The following is a 19,925-nucleotide window of genomic DNA, read 5'->3' as shown; positions in this document are numbered from 1 at the left end:
ATAGAGAGCGCCGCGCGGGTACTTGCGCGCCGCGCAACTGCCCGGTAGCTGGTGGTCAGGCCTGATGTTAAATTCTGGTTCGAAATTGTGTTATAAACCGCGTCGCGCAGATACTTGCGCGCCGCGCAAATGGGACTGGATGCTGAACTATTGTTTTTTTTTTTTTAAATAGTGTGTTTTCTTGTAAAGAGTTTTGGGGTCGTTACATCTGGCATGTGTCTTCAGATTTGGAAAGTAATGTCCCATTATGGGTGGTCTAATAAGTATGCTAAATATACAAGAACAATACAAACGCTCTATAAGTAAGATACAAAATGGAAGCAAATAAAATCTTCACACAATATTCTTGTTAGAGCTATATAAACTATAGATTTTTAACTTGAAGCTAGTTATAGTATAAATATAGCTGATGTTAAAGCTAAGGGGTATAAAATACTATTAAATTTTATAAGGAAATACTATTAAATACGATACAATTTTACACAAGATATTTATTTATTTATAGAATGGATATACTTAAACCTTGCTACAACACTTATAGGCAGTGTACCTAATCGTACAGTAGTGTAGTTTTTAGTAAGTCTGGTTCGTTCCACAGGGAATCTTTTAACAAAGCTTAACGCTATATTAAGTTAATTTATAAAAATACAAATATATATAAAAGTAATATTATTATTATAAAAGGGGGTTTTTACCGTTTAATGACCGGTTTGTCGATTTTAAAACTTTAGTCGCAGTTAAAACAAAATGTAAAATATTAAATAAATAAAAGACTTAATTCAAAGCGTAAAGTAAATAACGATAATGAAATTGCGATAAATAAAAATGCGATAAAATAAACTTGCGATAATTAAAAAGTACGATAATTAAAAGTGCAATTAAATACAATAACAATAAATAAAAGTGCGATAATTAGAAGTGCGATTAAATATAAAATAAAGAAAATTAAATATGAAATAAAAGAATTATGCTTATTTAAACTTCCGTAATCATGATGTTTGACGTGTTGATTTTAGTTTTATGCCCATGGGTTAATTGTCCTTTGTCCTGGATTATTTAATATGTCCGTCTGGTTTTTGTCCATAACAGTCCATCAGTCATAAATATAAAGTGCGAGTGTCCTCGTCAAATTATCCTTATACCCGAAGTTAAATATTCCAACTAATTGGGGACTTAAACTGTAACAAGATTTTAATACTTTGTTTAATAATTACACCAGGATGTCGACTGAGTGTAACCCAAGGTTTTAATACTTTGTTAACAATTATGCCAAGTGTCCTTGTACATAATTTCACCCCTGTTTTAATAATTCTAGTGGCTATTAATCCATTCCCGTGTCCGGTTAAATGAACGATTATTCGTACATATAAATACCCCCACCCATCGTGTCCGATTGAATGTATATGGTTATTTATAGGGACGTCCAATTGTAAATCTTTATATTAAAATTAACAAACTATCATTTAGTTAAACAAATATAAAGCCCATTAATAGCCCATAGTCTAATTTCCACAAGTGTCGTTCTTTTGTCCAAACCCCAATTATGGTACAAAGCCCAATTACCCAATTTTAGTAATTAGCCCAACATCATGATTACTTCGTTTTAAATAAGCATAATAATAACTTAGCTACGAGACATTAAATTAAAAAGGTTGAACATAACTTACAATGATTAAAAATAGCGTAGCGTTACACGGACAGAATTTCGACTTACACCCTTACAACATTCGCTAACATACCCTTATTATTAGAATTAAAATTAAAATTAAAATTAAAATATAAATATATATATATATATATATATATATATATATATATATATATATATATATATATATATATATATATATATATATATATATATATATATATATATATATATATATATATATATATATATATATATATATATATATATATATATTACGTTTACATATAGAGAAAGAGAGATTTTATGGATATTTTTACGATCAAAATTCGCTGGCTTTTATAGGAATTTTCGTCCAGGGGGACTCCGCGACTCGCGCCCTTTTTGCTCTTCAAACTCCGCGAGTCGCAGAGTTTGTATTTACAGCTCACCCAGCTTTGGCTCTTTGTTTACCGACGGATTTTTATATTATATAATATATAAATAATTATAAGAATTATTTAAATATTATATTATATTTATGTGCATAGTTGACTTGTAATTTTTAGTCCATTGCGTCGAGCATTGAGAGTTGACTCTGGTACCGGTTCCGGATTTTCGAACGTCCTTGCGTACAATTTAATATCTTGTACTTTGCGTTTTGAATCTTGTACTCTTGTAATTTAGAGACGTTTCTTATCAATAATTGGAACCTCTTTGATTGTATTTTGTACTTTTGAGCTTTTTGGTCGTTTGCGTCTTCAATTCGTCGAATCTGTCTTTTGTCTTCACCTTTTATTATTTAAACGAATATCACTTGTAAATAGAACAATTGCAACTAAAAGCTTGTCTTTCTTGAGGAATAATGCTATGAAATATATGTTCGTTTTTAGCATTATCAAATATTCCCACACTTGAGCGTTGCTTGTCCTCAAGCAATATAGTCTTGATATACTAGAATCACTTCTTTATTCTTCACACTTTGTACATCAGTGATTTCTATACGGCGGTATAAACAATGGTAGTAACGATATGGTTTACAGTCCCACATGACTATAAAAATTTAGATCCTTTAAGGAAATTGGATCTTTATGAAAACATTTAATCTTTTGAAAATTAAATCTAGCTTTTACCCTAGATAAGTTTTCCGAAATAACCCTTCTCCGATGTTTGCAAATTCTTTTTGTGGGTTTGGTGGGTTTTAGATTTGAAAATTTTGCTCAAAACTTGTGGTTTTGTGTCACCCACTTGCTAACCTTGTATTAGGAAAGCAACACGTCCAGTATACTTGCTCCGTATATTACCTTTCGGTAAACTACCGTCCGGTTGTAAAGGAAAGCGTTGAACAAGCAACTGTTAAGGCAATGTCCCCTGACATGCTTTTAATTATGGTATATAACTTGTCGGACGCAATTACTATCCTTTGTAGGAGCAATAGTAAAGCTCACCCTTATAATTTTCCGGTCTGGCACAAAGTCCTGTCTTTGACCATGCTATGCAACCACCGTTCTTACGGTTGACACCCGATTTGGTTCAGGTGACCTAATGAATTCCAGGTGAATTCCTAGGATTTTACGTTCAAAGGTAATGAACGCATTGAAAATGGGTTTTCAGAAAACAAATCGGTTTATAATTTGATCAAAATATTTTCTCGTTCAAGCTCGAGTTTAGATATCATTGAATTCCATGAGTTTGAATTCTCAATCTTTAAGGTCAATCTCAAGGATTGAGTAATATCAGTCTTAAAAGCTGATTTTTGATCTTTAAGGAGATTATCCTTTCTGGAGATCTGATTCATTAGTCTTATCAAGCTAATTTGCACGGTGCCCCCCATTGTACGAGATAAATCCTTCTCATGGTTAGGATAAATCTGACCACTTGGCGACCCTATTTGATGCTGAGGTCCGTGGATTTCCTGCTGATTTTAGTGATGACTTTTCTAGATTTTTCGTCAACCTACAGCTGGTCTGGACGACAACTTCATGACCTAAATCAAGAAGCGCGTTTCTTTTTTGAAAGACTTTACTTCCTTTTAACGATGGAATTAATTCATCTTGTAGATCCATCTCTTCTTTTCTTTCATCGGGTAAAACAGTTTAGTTTAGTCCAAAGCAAAAGTATCTTCAATTATTTGTTACAGAAATATGTGACATATGTTTAAGATAACTTGGTAATTTTTCCCACACTTGGCTTTTATTTTCCTTTTTATTGTCCTCTATTCCATTTTAAATGAATTTTAACATTTTGGTTTGTTTCTCAATTTATGTCCTTTTCGAGGTAACAATAATTTCGGTGTTAAAACCTAGTTTTATCATTCATAAATATGTATAAACATGATTTTGAGTTCATTTAATTGAAAATTTTGAAAAATTTTACTAGAATTGGGTAGTCAGTATATAAGACTAAGGCTGTTCTTTATTATCAGAGAGCACTAGATTCTAATACAACTACTGCTTTACTAGTATTTTTAATGGTAATCAAGTGTTTAAGATAAAAAATTTTAAAAATCCGAAAGAATGTAACTCCTTCCCACACTTAAGATCTTGCAATGCCCTCATTTGCAAGAAATCAGTAACAATTTAAATTATTGAGGGTGATTAGCGTAGAAATGATTAAATTTTACCAAAGTTTTCAAACATATTGTTGTTTATGTTGAATGATAAATGGTGCACATCATTTGTTCATTCCGTCTTGTTGTTATTTCACATATATTTTGCATCTTGTCGTCAAAATTAGTTGCTTTTGCTGAACTTAATGCCAGTCTTTGAAAATGCGTTGTTTTACCCTGTTGTGTACATAAGATAAACTGCAAACATATATACATATTTTTGAAGTTTGGTATATTACCCCACATTCAAAAATTATTAAAATCTAATAATAAAAGTTAGAAAATTATAAAAACTATTACAATATTAACATAAGTATTAAATGTATCAACATTACAAATTATAAAATAAATAAAACTAAGTAAACTAGGGATGATACTGATACCAGTAGGGGTTTCATGCATAACCATATGTGTTATAAAATGCTTCGGCTGGGTTATACGTAGGATACGGTGGTTGGATCTCTTTAGACCAGGGAGGAAATACGGGCGATGGAGTAGGAATATAGTTTCTACCTACATGTTGGCAATGAGCTATGATTTGGTTTTGATGAACTTGCCAATCTTCAAATGCTCTATGTCTAACATTTTCATACTCTTGTGAAGCTATAAACCTTTGCATTTATGTCATTTCATTTCCCCCTCCCACATTACCTGGCTGTTGGTTTCTCTCAACCTGTGGATGTCTACCATTATATCGTACTGCGGCGTTATTTCGCCTCTTCAAAACTTTAGCACCATGGTATACATTTAAACCAATTTTATCGTGGTGTTCTGGTTCTTCGATTAATAATCCCCCCGACTTATATCCACACCGAGATATTCAGCAATCAAAGTAATAAATATACCACCTCCTATTATACTGTGCGGTCTCATGCCCCTAACCATAGCTGATAAATAATAACCCACACAATAAGGTATACTTACAGTGCTTTGTGGGTCTCGAATACACATGTGGTAAAACAAATCCTGTTCATTTACCTTTTCCTTATTCTTACCTCGTTGTGTAATCGAATTAGCTAAAAACCTATGAATTACTCTTAACTCTGCTCTATCTATATCCAAATAAGAGTAATTTCCTCCTTTAAATCGGTGATGGCTAGTCATTTGACTCCATACACCATGCGTATCAAAATTTTCATCAATTTTCCTACCGTTCAATATCAACCCTCTACAATCGGCAGATGCTAACTCCTCAGGCGTATATATACGTAAGGCCTGAGCCATGTCTAGTAAAGACATGTGGCGCATCGAACCTCCTAACAAAAATCTAATAAAAGATCGATCGGTTAAACTAACTACCCGATCATTTATTTCTATACTACACAATAATTCTTCACACCATAATTTATATACAGGTCTACGCATGCTGAATAATCGTACCCAATCGTTAAAAGTAGAATTACCATACCTCTGTGTAAGTAATTCTCTAATTGGCCCGGCCAATTCTACAGCTTCTAATGGTGCCCATTCTATTACCCTAGGTACTTCAACAGCTTTAGAATGAAGAGTATGCAAACCCCTTTGGTATTTTGGATAATCTATCCAACGTCTGTCAAATCTCAAGTTCGGGTGCAAATCTTCCAAGTGCATATCTGAAAATGTCATGACTGGATGAGGTATATCTTATTTGTAGTAGTTATCCACCTCCTGTTGTTCCGCATTCTCAGCAGGAGCATTGCGAGCTTGGTATGAAGATTCACCCCTTTCAGTCTGCAAAACACATCAAACACAATTTTTGTGCATCCAAATATGCATTAGTGTCAGCAAAATCATCAATCAAAATAATTACAATGACATGTTCAATTTATATCAAACTTAAGCTCATTTTCATATTTTTATCAAATCTACACTTTTTCAAATAAGCATATACGAAAATGTTCGCCAAGTTCATAAGCATTCTACTCAAATAACATGTCAAAATAATCATTATTAGCAATTAAACAAGTTTCAAATGGCATTATCTCTCAAAAATCAAGTTCATGAATTTTAGACTTGAAAAAGTCCACTTTAATTCTCAAAATCATGTTTAGGCTCAAAGTTTGAATCATTTAACTACCTAAACATGTTACACTACTTAATTTAGCAACAATTCATGACAAAAATCGGCCATAACCTGTTTATATCAAAAAGCCCCAAATTGCTCAAGAAAACAAACCCTAGATTACCCAAAATTTGAAGTTTAAGGCTTCTAATCATGTTAAATAGCATCAATCTAGGTTATACAAGCATAATACACAAGCAATTTAAGCATAATTACACTAAAAAGCATTAAAATCGAATTGGAGAAAAAATTGCTCAAGAACACTAATTTTCGGATTAAATGGTGTTTAGGTGTAGAAATTTACCGTTTTTCTTGAGTAATTCCTTGATAGCATCCTTCTTAACATGATTTTAGTAAAAGATTTGATGAAAAACGGTCAAAAATTGCGAATTTGGTGTGTGTTTTTCGGGTGTTTGCGCAGTATTTTGGTGTTGGTTGTGTTGGGACTGATCTGTTCGGCCTTTATTTTTTTCTGTGTTTTGGACCCTCCGCGAGTCGCGGCATTTGGCCCTTTCAAATACCGCGAGTCGAGGTGTTTGATTTTTTTTTTTTAAATAAAATCTTTAACTTATAAAACAAATATAAAATAAATTTAAAATTTTGTTTTCCTTTGTTTTAGGACGAGGTCGTTTCGGAACGATGTCCTAGTCCGTCCTTAGACAAAATTTTAAAATTTGTCTTTTTCAAGCGATTGTTTTAAAAGCTTAGATTTTTGGGTTTTTTAATATTTTTGGCATACTTTAATTCAATAAGATTAAAAATAATGATAATAAAAGTTCTCGTCCCTCCCTCGGGTAAAGTAATTTCGGTTCAAAGACCTAGTCTTCAACTTACGACGAATTTTAAAAATCATATTTTTAACTTAGCGAAATAAAGTAAATTTTTGTTTTTAAATTCACACCAAACTTAAATTAAAAATGCATAAAATTAAAAATTCATATTTTAAAAATTAAAAATTCACACCAAACTTAATTTAAAAATTCATATTATAAATTCACACCAAACTTATATTATATTTTTGTTTTTATACAAACTTATATTAAAAATATTAATTGTTCAAATATTTACAATTTTAAATATATTAATTTAAAAAGTTTACAATATTAAATTAAAAATCTTTTTGGCTTTTATCCCACTTTAATCAATCAAATATTATCAAAAATATGCGCTCCTTTTTTCGGTAAAGTAATTTCGGTTCCATGACCTAATTTAACTCATGACGAATTTTTGAAATATTTTGTGTTGATTGATTAAAGATATTTATACCTTAAGAATAAACGTTAAATTTCGCAGTGATGTAATAAATTTTTGAATGATATCAATAATTTCGGTAACCAACCCTAATTTTATTCAATACCAATTTAATACTTTATAGCGAAGAAATTAGCGTTTATTATCAAAAGGTTAAAAATAAAAATAAAAACTGTACAGACTTACCTGTGAGATAGTATTCTTAGTGATATGATCTATCCCATTCATAAGATAATCGGTTTAATTGGTTTTCCATGGCTACATAGGCGTAACCTCGAGCATTCAGTATTTTTTCTTCTAAACATATGAACGGTCCGTCTCTGCATAAAGTAACAAATTCGGTGTTTGAATAGGTTTGATTATTTGAACATTTACCTCCATGTGACCATTTTCCGCATTTGTGACATTTTTCAAGGTGTCGTGCTCTTCTTTTCGCTGCGGATTTTGATTTTCCTTTACCAAATTGTAACTTATTATCTTCGTATCTGGATTCTTTTCTTACTACGTCCAATCTTTCTCTGATTACTGATACTAGATCACTCGGAAGTGTGTCATTATTACGTTTAGTGATCAAAGCGTGTAGCATTAGACCATGGTTTAGTTCACAGGAAGTCTTCATTTCGTAAAAACCTAAAAAAAATAAAAATTCAGAATGGGGGGAGAAGACTAGTTCTTTAGGGTCTGCTAGGAAAAGACCATTCGGGTTCCATTTTCGAGAACTACACGAAAACAGAAAATCTAACTCTAACAGAAATACATATTATCCTTTAAAAGACTTGATTCTCCCCACACTTAGTTAGCTGTGGTATCGAAATTGTGATTAACTTCATTGTCAACTTCCATTGGACTATCTAAGTAATGTTTAACTCTGTGACCATTAACCTTAAATTCAATCTCATTTGAATTTATTAATTCTATCGTTCCGTTTGGGAAAACTCTTTTAACTATGAATGGTCCAGACCATCTTGATTTCAATTTTCCAGAAAATAGCTTGAATCGTGAATTGAAAAGAAGAACTCTGTCTCCTTCTTTAAATTCTTTTGAACTTCTGATTCTTTTATCATGCCATTTCTTCGTTCTTTCCTTATAGATTAATGAATTTTTGTATGCTTCATGTCTTAATTCTTCTAATTCGTTTAGTTGACTTAACCGTAGACGTCCAGCTTCATGTAAATCAAGATTACATGTCTTCAAAGCCCAAAATGCTTTGTGTTCAATTTCTACTGGAAGATGACATGCTTTTCCATAAACGAGTCTGAAAGGTGTGGTTCCAATTGGAGTTTTGTAGGCTGTTCTAAAAGCCCAGAGTGCATTCTCCAATTTAATGGACCATTCCTTCGGATTTGATCCTACGGTTTTTTCTAGAATACGTTTTAAAGCTCGGTTGGTATTTTCAACTTGTCCACTTGTTTGTGGATGATATGCAGTGGAGATTTTATGAGTTACTCCATATCTTTTAAGAACTTTCTCAAGTTGATTATTACAGAAATGAGTTCCCCGATCACTTATTAAAGCTTTCAGTGTTCCAAACCTTGCAAAAAGACGTTTTAAAAAGTTGACTACAACTCGTGCATCGTTAGTTGGGAGAGCTTGTGCTTCCGCCCATTTAGATACATAATCAATGGCTACGAGAATATAGAGATTATTATGAGATTTTTGGAAATGGACCCATAAAGTCAATACCCCAAATGTCAAATACTTCACATACTTGAATGACATTTTGTGGTATTTCATCACGTTGACTTATTTTTCCGGCCCTTTGACAAGCATCACAGGATTTGCAAAGAAGGTGTGCGTCTTTGTAAATTGTAGGCCAATAGAATCCAGCATCATAAACTTTTCTTGCTGTTAGTTGAGGCCCATAATGCCCTCCTATTGGTCCTGTGTGACAATGGTTTAAAATTTTACTAGCTTCATCTCCGAATACACATCGGCGTATTATTTCATCTGGACAACTTTTAAACAAATGTGGATCTTTCCAGAAATAGTGTTTTATATCACTGAAGAATTTCTTTCATTTTTGGTACGACAATCCTTTTTCAAGGTATCCACATACTAAGTAGTTTACATTGTCTGCAAACCATGGAATTTCATTATAATCTATCTTCAATAGATATTCATCAGGAAAGTTGTCTTGTATGGCCAATTCATTTAGAACTTCTAATTCAGGATTTTCAAGACGAGAAAGATGATCAGCGGTGAGATTTTCTGCTCCTCTTTTATCTCGAATTTCAATATCGAACTCTTGTAAGAGTAAGATCCAACGGATTAATCTTGGTTTGGCATCTTGTTTTGAAAATAGGTATCTAAGAGCAGAATGGTCGGTATAGACCATCGTTTTTGCTAGAACGAGATATGAACGAAATTTGTCAAAAGCAAAGACAATAGCAAGGAGTTCTTTTTCAGTAGTTGTGTAATTTGTTTGTGCTCCTTGTAACGTCTTACTAGCATAATATATAGGTTGAAATCTTTTTTCAATCCTTTGTCCTAAAACGGCTCCCATTGCAAAATCACTTGCATCGCACATTAGTTCAAACGGTAGATTCCAATTTGGTGTTATCATGATCGGTGCATTAGTGAGTTTCTCTTTAAGAATATTAAAATATTTAATGCATTCATCTGAAAAGATGAACGGAGCATCCTTTTCTAGGAGTTTATTCATAGGAGTGGCAATTTTAGAAAAATCTTTTATGAAACGTCGGTAAAAACCGGCATGCCCTAGAAAACTCCTAACTCCTCTAACATTGGTGGGATGTGGAAGTTTAGCAATTACATCTACTTTAGCTCTATCCACTTCAATTCCTTCCTTTGAAATTTTATGACCAAGAACGATGCCTTCTTTAACCATGAAATGGCATTTCTCCCAATTAAGTACTAGATTTGATTGTTCGCATCTAATAAGCATTCGTTCAAGATTAACTAAACATGATTCAAAAGTATCACCGAAGACTGAAAAGTCATCCATGAAAACTTCCATGCATTCTTCTATCATGTAGTGAAAAATCGCCATCATGCACCTTTGAAAGGTTGCAGGGGCGTTGCAAAGTTCAAATGGCATGCGTTTATAAGCAAAAGTACCATAAGGGCACGTGAACGTGGTTTTCTCTTAGTCTTCGGGTGCTATTGGAATTTGAAAATATCCGAAAAATCCATCAATAAAACAATAATAACTATTTCCGGCTAATCTTTCCAACATTTGATCAATGAAAGGTAAGGGAAAGTGATCTTTTCTGGTGGCGTCATTTAATTTTCTATAATTAATACATACACGCCATCCTGTTACAGTCCTAGTAGGAATAAGCTCATTTTTCTCATTTGTAATGACAGTCATGCCACCCTTCTTAGGCACGCATTGAACTGGGCTTACCCATGGACTATCAGAAATTGGATAAATTAAACCTGCATCTAGCAGTTTAATAATTTCTTTTTTAACTACATCTTGCATATTCGGATTTAGTCTTCGTTGGCGTTGCACATAAGTTTTATGACCTTCTTCCATAAGGATTTTATGTGTGCAATATGAAGGACTTATTCCTTTAATATCATGAATCTTCCATGCAATAGCTGGTTTATGAGCTTTCAACACAGAAATGAGTTGTGATTTTTCATTTTCAGTAAGAGAAGACGATATTATTACAGGTAATTCAGATTCACCATGTAAATAAGCGTATTCCAAATGGTTTGGAAGTGGCTTTAACTCTAATTTCGGAGGTTCTTCTATCGATGATTTATATCGATATCTGTCTTCTTCTTTTAGCATTTGAATTTCTTCTGTTGTTGGTTCATATCCATTAGCTATAAGTGTAGCTAACATTTCAGCTTCATCAATTGGTTCAGTTCCTTTTCCTAAAGAACATTCTCCTATTCCTTGTAATTCTGGAAATTCTTCTAACAATTCTGCACGTGAATCTATAGTTTGAATATAATAACATGTATCATCTGCAGATTGCGGTTGTTGCATTGCTCTATCAACTGAAAAGGTAACACTCTCGTCCTCTATACTTAGGGTCAGTTTCTCACCAAACACGTCTATCATTGCTTTAGCCGTGTTTAAGAATGGTCTTCCTAATATGAGAGGAACTTGAGAATCTTCTTCCATGTCCAGAACAACAAAATCTACTGGAAATACTAAAGTACCAACTTTAACTAGCATGTTCTCCATTATCCTTCTAGGATATTTTATTGATCGATAGGCTAGTTGTATACTTATTCTTGTTGGTTTTAATTCTCCAAGGTCTAGTTTAGCGTATAGTGAATACGGCATTAAATTTATACTAGCACCTAAGTCTGCCAATGCTTCTATTGAACTAAGACTACCCAGAAAACATGGAATTGTGAAACTTCCTGGATCAGATAATTTTTCTGGTATCTTATTCAATAGCACTGCAGAACAATTAGCATTCATAGTAACAGCCGAGAGTTCTTCCATTTTCTTTCTATTTGAGATTAGATCTTTCATAAATTTAGCATATCTAGGCATTCCTGAAATTACATCAATGAAAGGTAGATTTACATGTATCTGTTTAAACATATCCAATAATTTGGATTGCTCGGCTTCAAGTTTCTCTTTTTTCATCTTACTCGGGTAAGGAAGTGGTGGTTGGTATGGTTTAACATAAGGTTTAGCCTTAATTGTGTTATCTTCATTAACCTTTTCAACTACCGGTTCTGTTTCCTTATCTTGCTCAGGTTGTGGTTCTTGTGGAGTAGGAATAGTTTCTTCAGAAGTTACAGGTATTTCAGGTGGTTTAAGTGTTGTACCACTTCTTGTGGTAATGGCTTTAGCTGTTTCATTCCGGGGGTTAGCATTTGTATCACTAGGTAAACTTCCTGGTTTTCTTTCACCTATTAACCTTGCTAGGTTACTTACTTCTTGTTCCAGATTTTGAATAGAAGCTTGTTGATTTCTAAATGCTTGAGCATTTTGTTCATTCGTTTGTTTCTGAGATGTGAAAAACTGCGTTTGAGTTTCAACTAGCTTCGTCATCATATCTTCTAAATTCGACTTTTTATCATCGGGTTGTGGTTTGTTTTGAAAATTAGGTCTTTGCTGGTTGTAAGTATTGTTGGATACTTGTTGATTGCTAGGACCTTGTTGGTTGTTGTATGGAATATTTCGGTTATAGTTCTGATTTTGATTGTAAATAGGTCTTGGCGGTTGATAATTATTCTGATAATTATTTCCAGGCCTTTGGTTTAGATATGAAACATTCTCTCTTTGTTCCATTGTTAGTTCAATACTGAGACAATATTTTGTCAAATGTGGGTCTCCACACTGCTCACAACTAATTCGTATTGAGTGGATATCTTTAGTCATCTTTTTCATTCGTCTCTCGACAGCATCTATCTTTACAGAACTGGAATCTAAGTCATGGCTAGAATCGGCTCTAGCTGCTTTAGATGATCTAACGATATCTTTTTCTTGGTGCCACTCATGTGAGTGGGAAGCAGTGTTATCAATAATTTTGTAAGCATCAGTTTCGGTTTTCTTCATAATAGAACCACCAGCTGCTATATCGATGTCTTTCCTTGTAGTGATGTCGCATCCTTGGTAGAATATTTGTACTATTTGACAGGTGTCTAAACCATGTTGCGGACATCCTCTTAATAATTTTCCAAATCTTGTCCACGCCTCATATAGAGTTTCATTTGGCTTCTGTGTGAACGTAACAATTTCTCCTTGAAGTCTTACGGCTTTAGATGCCGGAAAGAATTGTTTAAGAAATTTTTCAACTAAAACGTCCCATGTATCAATCGCCCCTTCAGGTAAAGATTCCAACCAATCTTTGGCTTCTCCCTTTAAAGTCCAGGGAAATAACATGAGATATATCTGTTCATCTTCCACTTCTCGGATTTTAAATAGTGTGCAGATCCTATTAAAGGTACGAAGATGTTCATTTGGATCTTCCTTCGGCGCACCACTAAATTGGCATTGATTAGTCACCATATGTAGAATTTGTCCTTTGATTTCATAATCTGGCGCATTAATGTCAGGATGAGTAATTGCGTGACCTTGGCCAGTGCGTTTAGCTCTCATTCGGTCTTCCATACTTAAAGGTTCCAGATTCTCCATAATTGAATTTGTTGAATCGGAATCACTAGAGGATTCTGATTTAATGGTTCGTTCCTCAACAATCTCTGTTTGAATGATTGGTGGTTCCGGAGGAAAAATTAATGGTTCAAGATCTACGAATCGTCCCTGAATATTCTCCGGATTCTCAATTGTGAGGTCGGATTCAAAAAATGGATTATCGGAAATTTGACTTGGAGTACTTGGTTGACTGGATGACGATTCTAAAGAAAAATCAACGGCGGTAATATTAGCTAGATGTCTTGATCTAGTTACAGGTGGTGAACGTCTTGCTCGGTGCATTCACTAAATATCCTATTAGTTTTTAAAAGGAAAGAAAAATTATATAAGTTATCCAATCAATAGACTTTTCTGATTTTGCCCACGTTTCGAATAGCCAAAAGATGCAGCAGAGGGGCAGGATTCGTTTGGTCTCAATATAATTGAGGACTGTTTGGCTCCAATAACCCGGTCTACGTACAAATCCAACTATTACTACGAACCAGAAAATTTTGATGTCTATCAATTTAACCACTTAAAATAAATTTTCGTAATTTTAAGAAATTTAGATAAGAAGTAGAATAAAAATCTATGTTCTAAAACTAGAATAGCGAGAAATAAGAAAGAAAAAGAGCGCGTCGAAAAAGGTCGAAAAAGAAAAAGATTGAAAAAGAGTGACTATAAAACTTAAAAACACTTGACTAACCCAACCTTATTACTATTACTAACTTAAAATTATAATCGCAAATTGAGATTACTAATTGGAATGATAATTGATACATAGTAAAAGGCATCTAAAAATATTAAAGCTTATAGGAAAAACTATATCTCAAATGGCAATATCTTAAAAAGGTACTAAAACTTAAAAAGGTGTCACAAAATTCTAAAGCACTTAAATCTTAGTCTAAAGAAAAGGCACTTAAGGGATTTTACGGCAAAGCCTAAAAATCTAGAAGTAAAAATAACTAGGGCAAAAAGTATGTTTAAAACTAAATATGAGCGAAAAACACAAATATTATGCTAAAACAATTAAAAAGGGACAAAATATAAAAATATACTAAAAGTTGTAAAAATTACAATTTTTATAAAAATATTATTTTTATATTATTTATTTTATAAAACTATTAATTTTAAATTTTAATTAAACTAATTTAACTAAAAATACAAAATAATAAATAAACTAAACTAAATTAATTAAAATAATTAAACCTAATTAGGGTTAAATTTAAATAATAAAAATAAAAACCCGTAATTAATGCCTGATTAGGGTTCTGTGTACCCGTGTCAGGGTTCCTCCGCGAGTCGTGGTTCCACCTGGCAAAAATCTCTGCGAGTCGCGGGGTTCGAGATTCCAGATGACAGGCTGTTTCAAATTCGACGCATTTTTACGTAATTATATTTTTTTTTTAAATTATATTTTCTGTTTTAATAATTAAATAAAATATTTATAAAAACTAAATAAAAACTTATGTTTTAAAAACTAAAAAAAATAGAAATACTCTATAATTTTATAAAAATATTAAAAATAGATTTATATATATATATTTTTTCTTTGATTTTATGTTTTAAATAAAAACAAAATATTTAAATAAAACTTATATTTTTATAAAATAAAAATAAAGAAACTTTATAAAACTTAAATATTTAACAAACTCTTAAAAATATTTATATTTTTTGTTTTCTTTTTATGTTTTCGAATATTTAAAACGTATTTTTACAAAAGCGTATTTTTTATAAAAGTAAACTAAAAAAAATCTTTTTTTTATATATTTATTAGCGTTGCGCTTCCGGCTTTTAAGCTAGATTGTCCCCGGCAGCGGCGCCAAAAATACTTGATGTTAAAGCTAAGGGGTATAAAATACTATTAAATTTTACAAGGAAATACTATTAAATACGATACAATTTTACACAAGATATTTATTTATTTATAGAATGGATATACTTAAACCTTGCTACAACACTTATAGGCAGTGTACCTAATCGTACAGTAGTGTAGTTTTTAGTAAGTCCGGTTCGTTCCACTGGGAATCTTTTAACAAAGCTTAACGCTATATTAAGTTAATTTATAAAAATACAAATATATATAAAAGTAATATTATTATTATAAGGGGGGGGGGTTTACCGTTTAATGACCGGTTTGTCGATTTTAAAACTTTAGTCGCAGTTAAAACAAAATGTAAAATATTAAATAAATAAAAGACTTAATTTAAAGCGTAAAGTAAATAACGATAATGAAATTGCGATAAATAAAAGTGCGATAAAATAAACTTGCGATAATTAAAAAGTACGATAATTAAAAGTGCAATTAAATACAATAACAATAAATAAAAGTGCGATAATTAGAAGTGCAATTAAATATAAAATAAAGGAAATTAAATATGAAATAAAAGAATTATGCTTATTTAAACTTCCGTAATCATGATGTTTGACGTGTTGATTTTAGTTTTATGCCCATGCGTTAATTGTCCTTTGTCCTGGATTATTTAATATGTCCATCTGGTTTTTGTCCATAACAGTCCATCAGTCATAAATATAAAGTGCGAGTGTCCTCGTCAAATTATCCTTATATCCGAAGTTAAATATTCCAACTAATTGGGGACTTAAACTGTAACAAGATTTTAATACTTTGTTTAATAATTACACCAGAATGTCGACTGAGTGTAACCCAAGGTTTTAATACTTTGTTAACAATTATGCCAAGTGTCCTTGTACATAATTTCACTCCTGTTTTAATAATTCTAGTGGCTATTAATCCATTCCCGTGTCCGGTTAAATGAAAGATTATTCGTACATATAAATACCCCCACCCATCGTGTCCGATTGAATGTATATGGTTATTTATAGGGACGTCCAATTGTAAATCTTTATATTAAAATTAACAAACTATCATTTAGTTAAACAAATATAAAGCCCATTAATAGCCCATAGTCTAATTTCCACAAGTGTCGTTCTTTTGTCCAAACCCCAATTATGGTACAAAGCCCAATTACCCAATTTTAGTAATTAGCCCAACATCATGATTACTTCGTTTTAAATAAGTATAATAATAACTTAGCTACGAGACATTAAATTAAAAAGGTTGAACATAACTTACAATGATTAAAAATAGCGTAGCGTTACACGGACAGAATTTCGACTTACACCCTTACAACATTCGCTAACATACCCTTATTATTAGAACTAAAATTAAAATTAAAATATAAATATATATATATATATATATATATTACGTTTACATATAGAGAAAGGGAGATTTTATGGATATTTTTACGATCAGAATTCGCTGGCTTTTATAGGAATTTTCGTCCAGGGGGACTCCGCGACTCGCGCCCTTTTTGCTCTTCAAACTCCGCGAGTCGCGGAGTTTGTATTTACAGCTCACCCAGCTTTGGCTCTTTGTTTACCGACGGATTTTTATATTATATAATATATAAATAATTATAAGAATTATTTAAATATTATATTATATTTATGTGCATAGTTGACTTGTAATTTTTAGTCCATTGCGTCGAGCGTTGAGAGTTGACTCTGGTCCCGGTTCCGGATTTTCGAACGTCCTTGCGTACAATTTAATATCTTGTACTTTGCGTTTTGAATCTTGTACTCTTGTAATTTAGAGACGTTTCTTATCAATAATTGGAACCTCTTTGATTGTATTTTGTACTTTTGAGCTTTTTGGTCGTTTGCGTCTTCAATTCGTCGAATCTGTCTTTTGTCTTCACCTTTTATTATTTAAACGAATATCACTTGTAAATAGAACAATTGCAACTAAAAGCTTGTCTTTCTTGAGGAATAATGCTATGAAATATATGTTCGTTTTTAGCATTATCAAATATTCCCACACTTGAGCGTTGCTTTTCCTCAAGCAATATAGTCTTGATATACTAGAATCACTTCTTTATTCTTCACACTTTGTACATCAGTGATTTCTATACGGCGGTATAAACAATGGTAGTAACGATAAGGTTTACAGTCCCACATGACTATAAAAATTTAGATCCTTTAAGGAAATTGGATCTTTATGAAAACATTTGATCTTTTGAAAATTAAATCTAGCTTTTACCCTAGATAAGTTTTCCGAAATAACCCTTCACCGGTGTTTGCAAATTCTTTTTGTGGGTTTGGTGGGTTTTAGATTTGAAAATTTTGCTCAAAACTTGTGATTTTGTGTCACCCACTTGCTAACCTTGTATTAGGAAAGCAACACGTCCAGTATACTTGCTCCGTATATTACCTTTCGGTAAACTACCGTCCAGTTGTAAAGGAAAGCGTTGAACAAGCAACTGTTAAGGCAATGTCCCCTGACATGCTTTTAATTATGGTATATAACGTGTCGGACGCAATTACTATCCTTTGTAGGAGCAATAGTAAAGCTCACCCTTATAATTTTCCGGTCTGGCACAAAGTCCTATCTTTGACCATGCTATGCAATCACCGTTCTTACGGTTGACACCCGATTTGGTTCAGGTGACCTAATGAATTCCAGGTGAATTCCTAGGATTTTACGTTCAAAGGTAATGAACGCATTGAAAATGGGTTTTCAGAAAACAAATCGGTTTATAATTTGATCAAAATATTTTCTCGTTCAAGCTCGAGTTTAGATATCATTGAATTCCATGAGTTTGAATTCTCAATCTTTAAGGTCAATCTCAAGGATTGAGTAATATCAGTCTTAAAAACTGATTTTTGATCTTTACGGAGATTATCCTTTCTGGGGATCTGATTCATTTGTCACACCCCCAAATAGGGCCTGGGGTATTTGTGACTAATTATATCAAATCACAGTTGTATAAACGAGAACGACTCTACATGAGACGTTTTGTTGAGTTTTGCAGCGGAAGATAAATATGTCTTTAATTGATATGATATGTAATGAAGACTCCAAGCATAGCAAGCAATCATCATCAAAACAGTAGATATACAACGGAAGCAATATTTAAGTACCTGAGAATAAACATGCTTAAAAAGTCAACACGAGGTTGAGTGAGTTCATAGGTTTGTCATAAATAATGATTTCAGTAATAGTGTTAGACCACAAGATTTGTTTTTCATAAGTAGATCACTCAGATCCAGTCAAGTTGATCTCCCGCAGGATCAAAAAGTTATGCTAGTGCGTGATATTTAAACTAAACGTTGTTTGCCCCGTGACAAGTTTTTCTGTCCTTGTCGTTTAATTTCATTATCAAGTAATACAAAGACTTAGTCAAATGTATCGGGGACGTTACTCCCGATAGGCCTATCCCCAATAATTAAGAATGCCGCATCAATTAAAAATATCACTGTAGGGACTTAGTCGGACATAGCCGGGTATAGCATAGTTTTAACAGTTGGTACTGATATTTAGACTAGACTTTCAAGTTTGCCCCGTAACAAGTTATCGTTTATACTTGTCGGTTGGGGACTTGCTGGTCATAGCCCAACATATCACAGTTTAATAGTTGGTACTTGTATTTAGACTAGACTTTCAAGTTTGCCCCGTAACAAGTTATCGTTTATACTTGTCGGTTGGGGACTTGCTGGTCATAGCCCAACATATCACAGTTTAATAGTTGATACATGTAAAACAGTTATAAAAGTTACGCATGTATTCTCAGCCCAAAAATGTAAAGTGTGACGATCGCTCCAAATCTATATGGACAATACGTCATTCATTGATTTCATTGCGAGGTATTTGACCTCTATATGATACGTTTTGTAAACATTGCATTCTTTTAAAAAGGCACACCATAAATGAATATTTAAATCAAAGGTTTTCGACATCTGATAATTTCTACATATATACAATCACTGTAAATAATAGTTTACAATAGTACTTCCGTTGACAATGCAGTCAAAATAAGATACATGGTGATGATTTGGTGAATGCAACGTTTCCTTGAAAAATATGCCATGTATGACTTCATGCACATAGCTTGTCTAACATATAAGCAAACAGCGGAAGACTTCTAGGGAACCTGAGAATAAACATGCTAACAAGTGTCAACACAAAGGTTGGTGAGTTCATAGTTTTAGTATTTCGCATAATCTGTATATAAAAGTGGATCACAAGATTTCAGTTGTTTCATCCAGAAACGTTTATCAAAATATTCTACGAAATTGAGCACCCTGGTAACTAAACTTAACGTATATATAATTTGTACCCTTTGTATAATCATCTTAATAATACACGCAAACCAACGTGTACGCTTCTCAAATAGCATACGTCCGTTAAAAGGCTAGCGCTCTAGCTCGGACGGGGATGTCAAGCCCTATGGATCCATATACTACTACTCGCGCCCACCAGTTCTTATAACTGGCAGTTACTAGTTACCAAAACTAAGGGATTTTC

Source organism: Rutidosis leptorrhynchoides, chromosome 6, assembly GCF_046630445.1.
Source record: "Rutidosis leptorrhynchoides isolate AG116_Rl617_1_P2 chromosome 6, CSIRO_AGI_Rlap_v1, whole genome shotgun sequence".
NCBI classification, from domain to species: Eukaryota; Viridiplantae; Streptophyta; class Magnoliopsida; order Asterales; family Asteraceae; genus Rutidosis; species Rutidosis leptorrhynchoides.
Note: the sequence above shows the minus strand (reverse complement) of the source record.